This window comes from Sesamum indicum, linkage group LG10 (assembly GCF_026168435.1).
Source record: "Sesamum indicum cultivar Baizhima isolate 11 linkage group LG10, ASM2616843v1, whole genome shotgun sequence".
Classification (NCBI taxonomy): Eukaryota; Viridiplantae; Streptophyta; class Magnoliopsida; order Lamiales; family Pedaliaceae; genus Sesamum; species Sesamum indicum.
Window position 1 is genome coordinate 11,896,465 of NC_142666.1, and position 9,812 is coordinate 11,906,276.

A 9,812-nucleotide genomic window follows, 5' to 3' on the forward strand; every position below is an offset into this window, starting at 1 on the left:
TATTTAAATTAAAATTTTGATTTTTTTTGTGACATCTTTATTTCAAATTCAAAGGGAAAGCCAAAAGAATTGTCTTTCCACTTTCGAGATTGAGCAATTTTCAGTTTTAAGTCAGTATTTCTTATAAAATTTATATTTAGAATAAAAGATCTAAACAAATGAAGAAGAGTGAAGATCACACACATGTATATTTGTTTTTTGAAGAAAAAAAAAATGAAAGAAAGAAAGATCTATGGTACCTGGTGGACTCTTGGAGGCACTTGTGATGGTGGTGGGGGTGGGGGTGTCGCAAAATTAAAATTCAATGGCTCGAGAAAGAGCACACCATTAACTCTCCAACATCCATAGAAGTTATCTCTCTCAAGCATTGTCTACAAGGTGAGAAATTAACATTGGTAAGAGTTTATACAAAACTATAACATAAAATTGAAAGTTGAATGTAGTTGAAACATTGAGAAGGTCTACATTGGTTTCTTCGTTTGACCCGTGCTCCATCTTTTCTCCTGTGACTAAGAGTTTTCCGGAGGATGTTTGTGTGTGTGTGTGTGGGGGGGGGGGGGGGGAGAGAGAGAGAGAGAGAGAGAATGCAAGTAATAAATTGTGTGTGTGTGTGAGTGCGTTTGTGTAAATGTACACTAACTTATATAAGATATTTTCATAACTAAGCGTCAAGATGATGCCACGTTAATACATCATATTCACGTAGCACTATCCTCACTGTTTATTATCAAATACCGAATGTAGGCAAAATATTTCTTAAATATAATTTTTTCATGGTCCTTGAGTAGATGGCGAGAGTGAAATTGCTAATTTACAAAAGATTTAAAGCCTCAAAAATTAAAAAAAAAAAATCAACAACAACAGATATGCACGACCTTAATAGGAAATATAAATATATTTATGACACATGAAATTGTGTCCAAATTTGAAACATTTGTAATGCTGCAATAATTTAAATTACTTCTATATAAAAAAAAGGGTCCACCATACAACATTACATATCAAAGCTACTCACTAGCCATATATAATTAATTTAACACAAAAATTAATAGTAAGTATAGTAAATCATATACATCATAAATTGACTTTTCCATAATACATTGCAAATGTGTAGGCAATTTAAGAGATTTTTATTGAGATTAATTACACATAATTGTAAGTATGTAGACTGTATTCGATATTTTCTATTTCTGCTATTATGGTGTGGATACTAAACTATAGTTCAATGCAAAGTTTTAAACTTCATGTGTAATTATTCGAATATTAGTAATCAAATAAAATTCCGTTTTAAATAAAAAGTAGATATAGAATATTTTTTTGTAAGCAAGCTCAGCTACAATTTAGTCGCATATAGAAACAAATAAATGTATTAATTATTAAAAGCATATGGATCATTAATTGGCTGTACGATCATAAATAATTAATATGCATTTTGTATGTACGAGATTCAGTTCGGAAATATACTTATTGTGTACGGATGTGTGATTTTTATTATGTACGAAATTCAGTACGGAAATATATTTATTATGTACAGATATGAGATATTTATATATAAAATATGAGTAAGTGATAATTTTTTTTTAAGTCGTCATATTTATATAAAATTTCCAAAAAACAACATACGAACAACAAATTTAAATTTTTAATTAAGTTAACAATTAGCCAATAATAAGAATAGCAAATTTCTAAATTAAATAAAATCCTTTTGTTGTGACCTAAGTTCCTTTTTGCGCCTAAATCAACTTTCTAAATATAAGAAAATTACATTAAATAAAAAAAGAGAGATATAAAGAATGGAAAAATTAGGGTGATGAAAAAAAAAATGGATCAGAGAGAGAAAAGTGTTATCTATATAAGAACAAAAATAAAAGTGTAGAGAGAGAAAGAGTTTACAACATCCTAAAAAAGTATTTATTCATTTATTTGTTTAATAAAAGTTATTTTTAAATCTTTGTAAGTATTTCCATTGCTTTTAAACTTGTGAAAGAAAGGAAAAAAAAACAGTTTTTACTTATAATTGCTCTGATTTTTTTAATGAATATATATAAACTTTATTTGATCAATATTATGTTCATTACAATAATTTGAATTAAAATTTATCATTTTCTATTACAATAATTTCTATTATTACATAAACTCTTCATAATTATTTGACATTATTAAACTTTATATTTTTCATAAACTTCGTATGTCCGCCATGACTTGTGAGAGGTGAACATAATTTCCTTGAACTTGAGCATCATGGATTTTGTCATAAGTTAATTTCCTGATGGGGTGTATTAAATATGCATCTGGCCTAATTTCGCCAATACAAAATAAAAGAAATAACTTAATATATATTCTCAATTGATCCATAAGGACACATATGACCCAGACTCATGATGGGCTCATGATTTTATGTCTTTAAAATATGAAAAATCCAAATTTTTTGCGGACTTTTATTTTGAAATACAATTATTAGTCAATTTATTTGAACCTTAACTAATTATTTATCCCAAAATATTTCGACCTCAACATATAGTATAAAAAATGTGAATTAAGTTGTTAGAATTAAATATGCCTATTCGTCCGTGAAAGTGTTATTTAATTCAATGTTGACTTTTTCTATTAGAATTTGATATTGTAATAGTTAAATAATAATTATCTATTCATAGTTAAATATGAAATGTATTAATTGAAATAATGTTTTGAGGATAAATTTAACTTGCACACTTGAATTATGCAATGAATATTAAACACCACTCTAATTACAAAATGTACCTGGCAAGGGTAATTACCAAAAGACCAAATTACCCCTCTTTTTTGAAGAAATTTACAATAAAGAGTAGGATCCACGCATGGAGACGCGGGCTGGGTCGCCTGACCCGGTCCGATTGGCTCGCCCACTCTAAGAACCATTAGATCACCTGACACTTGGACCACTGGATGACGCCACGTGGCAAATCCTAAACGGTACCGTACACTATAAATACTAGCATTTATGAACATTTATAAGCAAGTGCATTTATCAAATTTTTTTTCTTTGATCTCACTCGCTCTCCACTGATCGCTTTCGACCCCATTTCCTAACTTAAACATTAGAGGGCCTTATGTGGGGGCCACCTAGCAAGCCTAACGTGTGTTCTGTTCTTAGAATCCACTCGTAGGAAGCTCAAAGTGAGATTCAGCGACCCGATCTGAGGTACCAGGTTCTGCAACCCGATCCCAAAGTGTGCGACCTGCATCATTTTGGCGCCGTCTGCGGGAATCTAAGAACAGGGGAGTTAGAAAATGGAAGGATCATCGAGGAGAGATCAACACTTAGAAGAAACTCCGATAAGAGAAGAACAAATGTTGCAATTGTCACGAGCGGATTTATAGTAAATGATGGAGGAAGCAAGCAGGAAGGCCATAGTTGAGTATGAGAGGAGAATTGTGACGCCTGCTCGTGAAGGTGTAAGAAGACAATTATTTAGGGATGTCGAATGGGAGCAAGGGCGTAAGGTCTCGAGGGCACCTGAAAAAGGTCCCGAGAGAATGATGTTGTTAAACATTATGGCCCAAATCCGTAAACTCCAAGCCCATAACTTGGAGGCCCACATACCAAACCTAAAACCACTTGGAGGCCCTCTACCCGGACCCGACCCACCTCAGTAAACCCGACCCGGTTTGACCACTATATATTTCCTACTCTTACTAACCCTAATCAGTTCTTTTCCCCTCATTCTTTTTCCGCCGTTCTCTCCTCTGTTTCTCTGTAACCTCCTATGGCAGTTACACCCTTTTCTCTTCCCCATCTCCGGCGGTTTCCTAAAGCCAATCCAATGGCTTTAAGGAAACCGCCTAACGGATTAATTCCCTGGACGTTTTCATGAGCTCTATAAAAGGGAGTCTCATCCTCCCCTACCGTGTGACTGAAATCTATTTTCTTCTTCTCTACACCTCTGAAATAACTCTTTGTGAATCTACTGTGTGGTGGGTTGTGGTGATCGGTCATTTGTTCTAGATCTGTGTGATCTAAGTTTGTTGTGTAAAGTGTGTGGAGAAGCAATCGTGGTTTTAGATTGGTAGTCTGGGTACGGTATTTTGTGACCGTGTCTCTTTTATATTGGATCTGGCTTTATATCCTGAGCCATTTTCAAACAGAGATTTATCTTCTTTATTTCCTGTTATTTCTATTATTCATTTCTGTATTTTTCATTCGGCCTGTAATATTGAGGAGTTTGTACTCCATATCAGTTGTAATAGTTGGGTAGGTTATATTGATAAAGAAATACCACTGGAGGGTTATACCCTACAGTGGTATCAGAGCCTGCATTCTGATCCATGCTGATCCTTGGTGGCGGTAATTTCTGATAAACCCCTCCTCTGGCTCTTTCTTTTATTTTTCGTTGATATTACTGTCAGATCTTATTACTTTTGATTATCTTTGTTTGCCGTGGTAAAGCCCCCTAATATCCCTCTTGGCATAAGCCCCCTAAGCCCCCTAGATACCACCTTTTACTTATATGTTTGATAACTAGTTATAGTTTTGTGATATTCTTTCTGTTCTTTAGTATATATCTGTCCACAGTCGGTGTATATTTCTCCGTTAATCATACAACTTTTTAAGTACATTGACTTGTTGTCTGTTTTTCTGAAATTTGCCTTGATTCTGTAACTCTAATTTCTAAGTGCTCTGCTTTGAATCTGTTTTTTTGGGATTTGTTATTTGTTTATAAAAACCTGAACTCTTTTTTAAATCTTTTAAATATGGTTGGTTACAGTCTCCAACCCTTTGATGGAAAACGTGACTTTTCTATATGGCAACAAAAGATGAAAGGCATTTTTATTCAACAAAAAATTTTCAAAGCCATTGATGGCAAGTACATTGAAAATGTTTCAGAAGAAAAGAAACAAGAAAACGATGAATTTGCTTACTCCTCTATTATTTTAAACTTGTCTGATATTGTTTTACGAAAAGTTGGTAAACTAGAATCTTCAAAAGCTTTATGGGATAAACTAGAAGAGCTGTACACTGAAATATCTCTACCGAATAAACTATTTTTGTTAGAAAAATTCTTCAGATATAAACTTGATCTTTCTAAAAATATTGATGAGAATCTAGATGACTTCACTAAACTAATTCAGGATATTAAACTTACTGGTGACAAATATATTGATGAATCTTCTCCTATTGTACTCTTGAATGCCATTCCTGAATCCTATTCTGATATAAAGGCTGCTATTAAATACGGAAGGGATAGTGTTAACATAGAAACTGTTGTTAATGGGTCAAAAAGTAAAGAATTAGACCTTAAGACTAATAAACCTAGCCAGAACCAACATGAGATTAATTCTGTTAGGGGTAGGGCTAAGTTTAGGAATTATAACTTTAGGTATAACAACAGAAGTAGGAGTAGAAATAAAAACAGTAGGAGTAAGTCAAGATCGAGAGAAAACAACTTTAAGGATGACAAAATAAAAGATAAACATTGCTATAACTGTAGAATAAAAGGCCATTACATAAAAGATTGTAAAAAACTTAGATGTGAAAATAGAGATAGAAACTATGATGATAAAGAGAAAATCAATAATGTGTCCATTGAATCAAATGGTGAAGTTTTTGTTGTATATGAAGCAAACTCTGTGAATTCTTTTGACATGCATGAATGATTGATTGATTCTGGTTGCACATTTCATATGAGTCCTTTCAAAGACATTTTTACAAATTTGAGATATGAGCATATTGGCTTTGTGTCCAGGGCTAATGAGAAAAAATGCGAAATTAAGGGTCTTGGTGACATCTCATTATGTTTTGAAGAAGGTTATAAAATGATTTTGAAAAATATCAGATATGTTCCTGACTTAAGTCATAACCTTATATCGTGTGCTGCATTAGAAGAAGAAGGGTTAGAAGGAAGGTGGGGTAAAAGTTTCATGAAAATTATGAAAGGCTCTTTGATTGTTTTTAAAGCTGAACGAAAACGAAATCTTTACATATGCACTGCTACATATGACAATATTGCTGTATCTGTTTTTTAAAACATTAAAACCACTTTATGGCATAAAAGGCTTGGACACATTAGCATGAAAGGGCTTGAATTCTTAAAGAAAGATGGAATTTTGAGTGATAAGATTGACAAATTGGATTTTTGTGATGAATGTGTCTGGGTAAGCATCATAGAGTTCATTTCCCTGCATCCCCATCCCCAAATCCATCTATGTCCACATGCATTCTAGATTATGTTCATGCCGATGTATGGGGTCCATCAAATGTGCCTACTCATGGTGGTAATCGATATTTTTTGTCAATCATTGATAACTATTCCTGTAAAGTGGTTGTTTTCTTGATGAAGCATAAATTAGAAGTTTTTGATAAGTTTGAAAAATGGAAAATCCTTGTTGAAAACCAAACTAGTAAGAAGTTGAAATAACTTAGAACTGATAATGGTCTAGAGTTCTGTAATCAACATTTTTCTGAAATGTGTGATAAGTTTGGTATAAAAAAGCATAAGATTAATCCTTATACTCCTCAACAAAATGGAGTCGCTGAACGTATGGATCGTACTCTACTTGAAAAAGTAAGATGCCTATTGATTAGTTCTGGTTTGCCTAAACCGTTTTGGGGAGAAGCTGTTTTAACTGCTGCACATCTGATAAATATGTCTCCTTCTGTGCCATTATCTGGTAAAACTCCTGAATTTATGTGGAATGGAAAATTGCCTGATTTATCTCCCTTACGTGTGTTTGGATGTTCTGCTTTTGTTTACCAAAATTCTAATAAACTTGAACCTAGATCCCTTAAATGTGTTTTTATTGGTTATCCCGAAGGGGTAAAAGGTTACAGATTGTGGGTTAGGAGTCAACCAGGTTTTAAAGTTCTAATCAGTAGAGACGTTACCTTTAACGAAAATGAGATGCCATGCTTAGAAAGGACTCAACCCATAGAAAAGGAAACCACCTTTCACAAAGTAGACATAGAGGATAACCAAGGAGGGGAGGGATTAGAGAATAATCAAGAACAAAATGCAGAAAATCTCGGAAACATTGGAAATACAAATCCTTTAATCAACCCCCTAGACAACTACCAACTTGCTAGAGATAGGGATAGAAGACAAACTAGGATACCCTCAAAACTTAGGGATGTTCACACAAGCCTAAATACCATACTAGGAGAACCATCTAGTATCGAAGAAGCCTTAAAATCTGAAAAATGGCTTAGTGCTATGAAAGAAGAAATGAAATCACTAAAAGATGACAAAACTTGGATCCTTGTTCCTAAACCAAAAAATGCTTCTGTTGTTGATTGTAAATGGTTATTCAAGATAAAACAGGAAAATCCCATAAAATACAAGGCTAGACTAGTTGCTAAGGGATTCACACAAAAAGAAGGCATAGACTATAATGAAATTTTCTCACCAGTTGTAAAATACACTACAGTTCGCATTATACTTGCTCTCACTGCACACTATGACTGGGAATTAAAACAAGTGGATGTTAAAACTGCGTTTTTACATGGTGATTTGGATGAAAACATTTACATGAATCAACCTTTTGGTTTTTCTGATATGTCTAAACCTGATTATGTGTGCTTGTTGAAAAAATCCCTATATGGACTGAAGCAATCCCCTCGTCAATGGAACAAAAAATTTGATGTATTCATGTTGTCCTTAAAATTCACTAGGAGTAATTACGATCATTGCCTTTATTTCAAGTATGTAGATAATACTCCTATTTTTTTGGTACTATATGTTGATGACATGTTGATTGCTAGTCCTAGTTTACAACTTATTCATGTCTTACAAAAAGATCTATGCAAAGGTTTTGAAATGAAAGATCTTGGCAATGCAAAACAAATTCTTGGTATGAGTATTGTTAGGGATAGAAATACATCTTATATTCTCTTAAATCAGAAATCATATCTTTTGACTATCCTCAAAAAGTTTTTCATGGAAAATGCAAAACCCACTTCTGTTCCCTTGGTTGCCAATTTTCAATTATGTAAAAGTCAATGCCCTAAAACAGATAGTGAAATACAAAAGATGGATAAGATTCTTTATTCAAATGTAATTAGCTCCATTATGTTTTTAATGGTATGCACGAGGCCTGATGTTGCTTATGCTATTAGCTGTCTTAGTAGATACATGTCTAACCCAGGTCCTCCTCACTGGGAAGCTTTGAAATGGTTACTTAGATATTTTTGTGGATCTGAAAAACTTGGCATTACATTCTCTAAATATTCTGCACATGCACACCTTGTTGGTTATGTGGATTCAAATTATGCAAACGATAGTGATAGTGGTAAATCCACCACTTCTTAATTGTTTACTCTCTGTGGCTCATGCATGAGTTGAAAATCCCAACTTCAACATATTGTTGCTTTATCTACAATTGAAGCTGAATACATTGCTACTACTGAAGCTTTCAAAGAAGCATTATGGCTTAGTGGGCTTTTAAAAGAAATTAGTTTCTTAAAGGAAAAACCTGTGATTCTCTCATAGTCAATCGTCTATTCAATTGTGTACAAACCCCGTTTTTCATGATAGAACAAAACATATAGATGTTAGGTATCACTTTATTCGCGATATTGTGGGAAAGAATGAGATAAAATTAGAAAAAATCAGCTCAGAAGAAAATCCTGCAGACATGGGCACTAAGTGCTTGCCCATAGAAAAGTTCAGTAAGTGTTTAAAAATACTCCTGTTAAATCCTGACTAATATTAATCTCCTTGTCTTTAGTGTTTCAGCTGCAGGTACATCCATGGAGTATTTCCTGTCAATGATGAGAAAACCATATCCATAAACCCCTGACCTACCCTATTGGTATTTGGTCCAAGGTGGGGTGTGTTAAACATTATGGCCCAAATCCGTAAACTCGAAGCCCATAACTTGGAGGCCCACATACCAAACCCAAAACCACTTGGAGGCCCTCTACCCGGACCCAACCCACCTCAGTAAACCCGACCCGGTTTGACCACTATATATTTCCTACTCTTACTAACCCTAATCAGTTCTTCTCCCCTCATTCTTTTTCCGCCGTTCTCTCCTCTGTTTCTTTGTAATTTCCTATGGCAGTTACACCCTCTTCTCTTCCCCATCTCCGGCGGTTTCCTAAAGCCAATCCAATGGCTTTAAGGAAACCGCCTAACGGATTAGATCCCTGGACGTTTTCATGAGCTCTATAAAAGGGAGTCTCATCCTCTCCTACCGTGTGACTGAAATCTGTTTTCTTCTTCTCTACACCTCTAAAATAACTCGTTGTGAATCTACTGTGTGGTGGGTTGTGGTGATCGGTCATTTGTTCTAAGTTTGTTGGGTAAAGTGTGTGGAGGAGCAACCGTGGTTTTAGAGTTTGGTAGTCTGGGTACGGTATTTTGTGACCATGTCCCTTTTATATTGGATCTGACTTTATATCCTGAGCCATTTTCAAATAGAGATTTATCTTCTTTATTTCCTGTTATTTCTATTATTCATTTCTGTATTTTTCATTCGGCCTGTAATATTGAGGAGTTTATACTCCATATCAGTTGTAATAGTTGGGTAGGTTATATTGATAAAGAAATACCACTGGAGAGTTATACCCTACAGTTATCAAATGTGGTAATGAGTAAGAGGACGATCTCACGGCAACCAGGCATCTCTAGCGCAGAGGTAGATAATGTCAGCTGCCAGATAGAGAAGTTAGGAAAGCAAATTGAGGAATTTAAGAAGCGAGGGGAGATCGTCTCACAAAATAGAAGTTCTCCATTCACTAATTGGATTCTTTTAGAGGTCGTGGATAGTAGCTTTCGGTTTCCTAACCTTTCCAAGTATGATGGGACCAAGGATCCTAGGGAGCATGTGGCGGCATT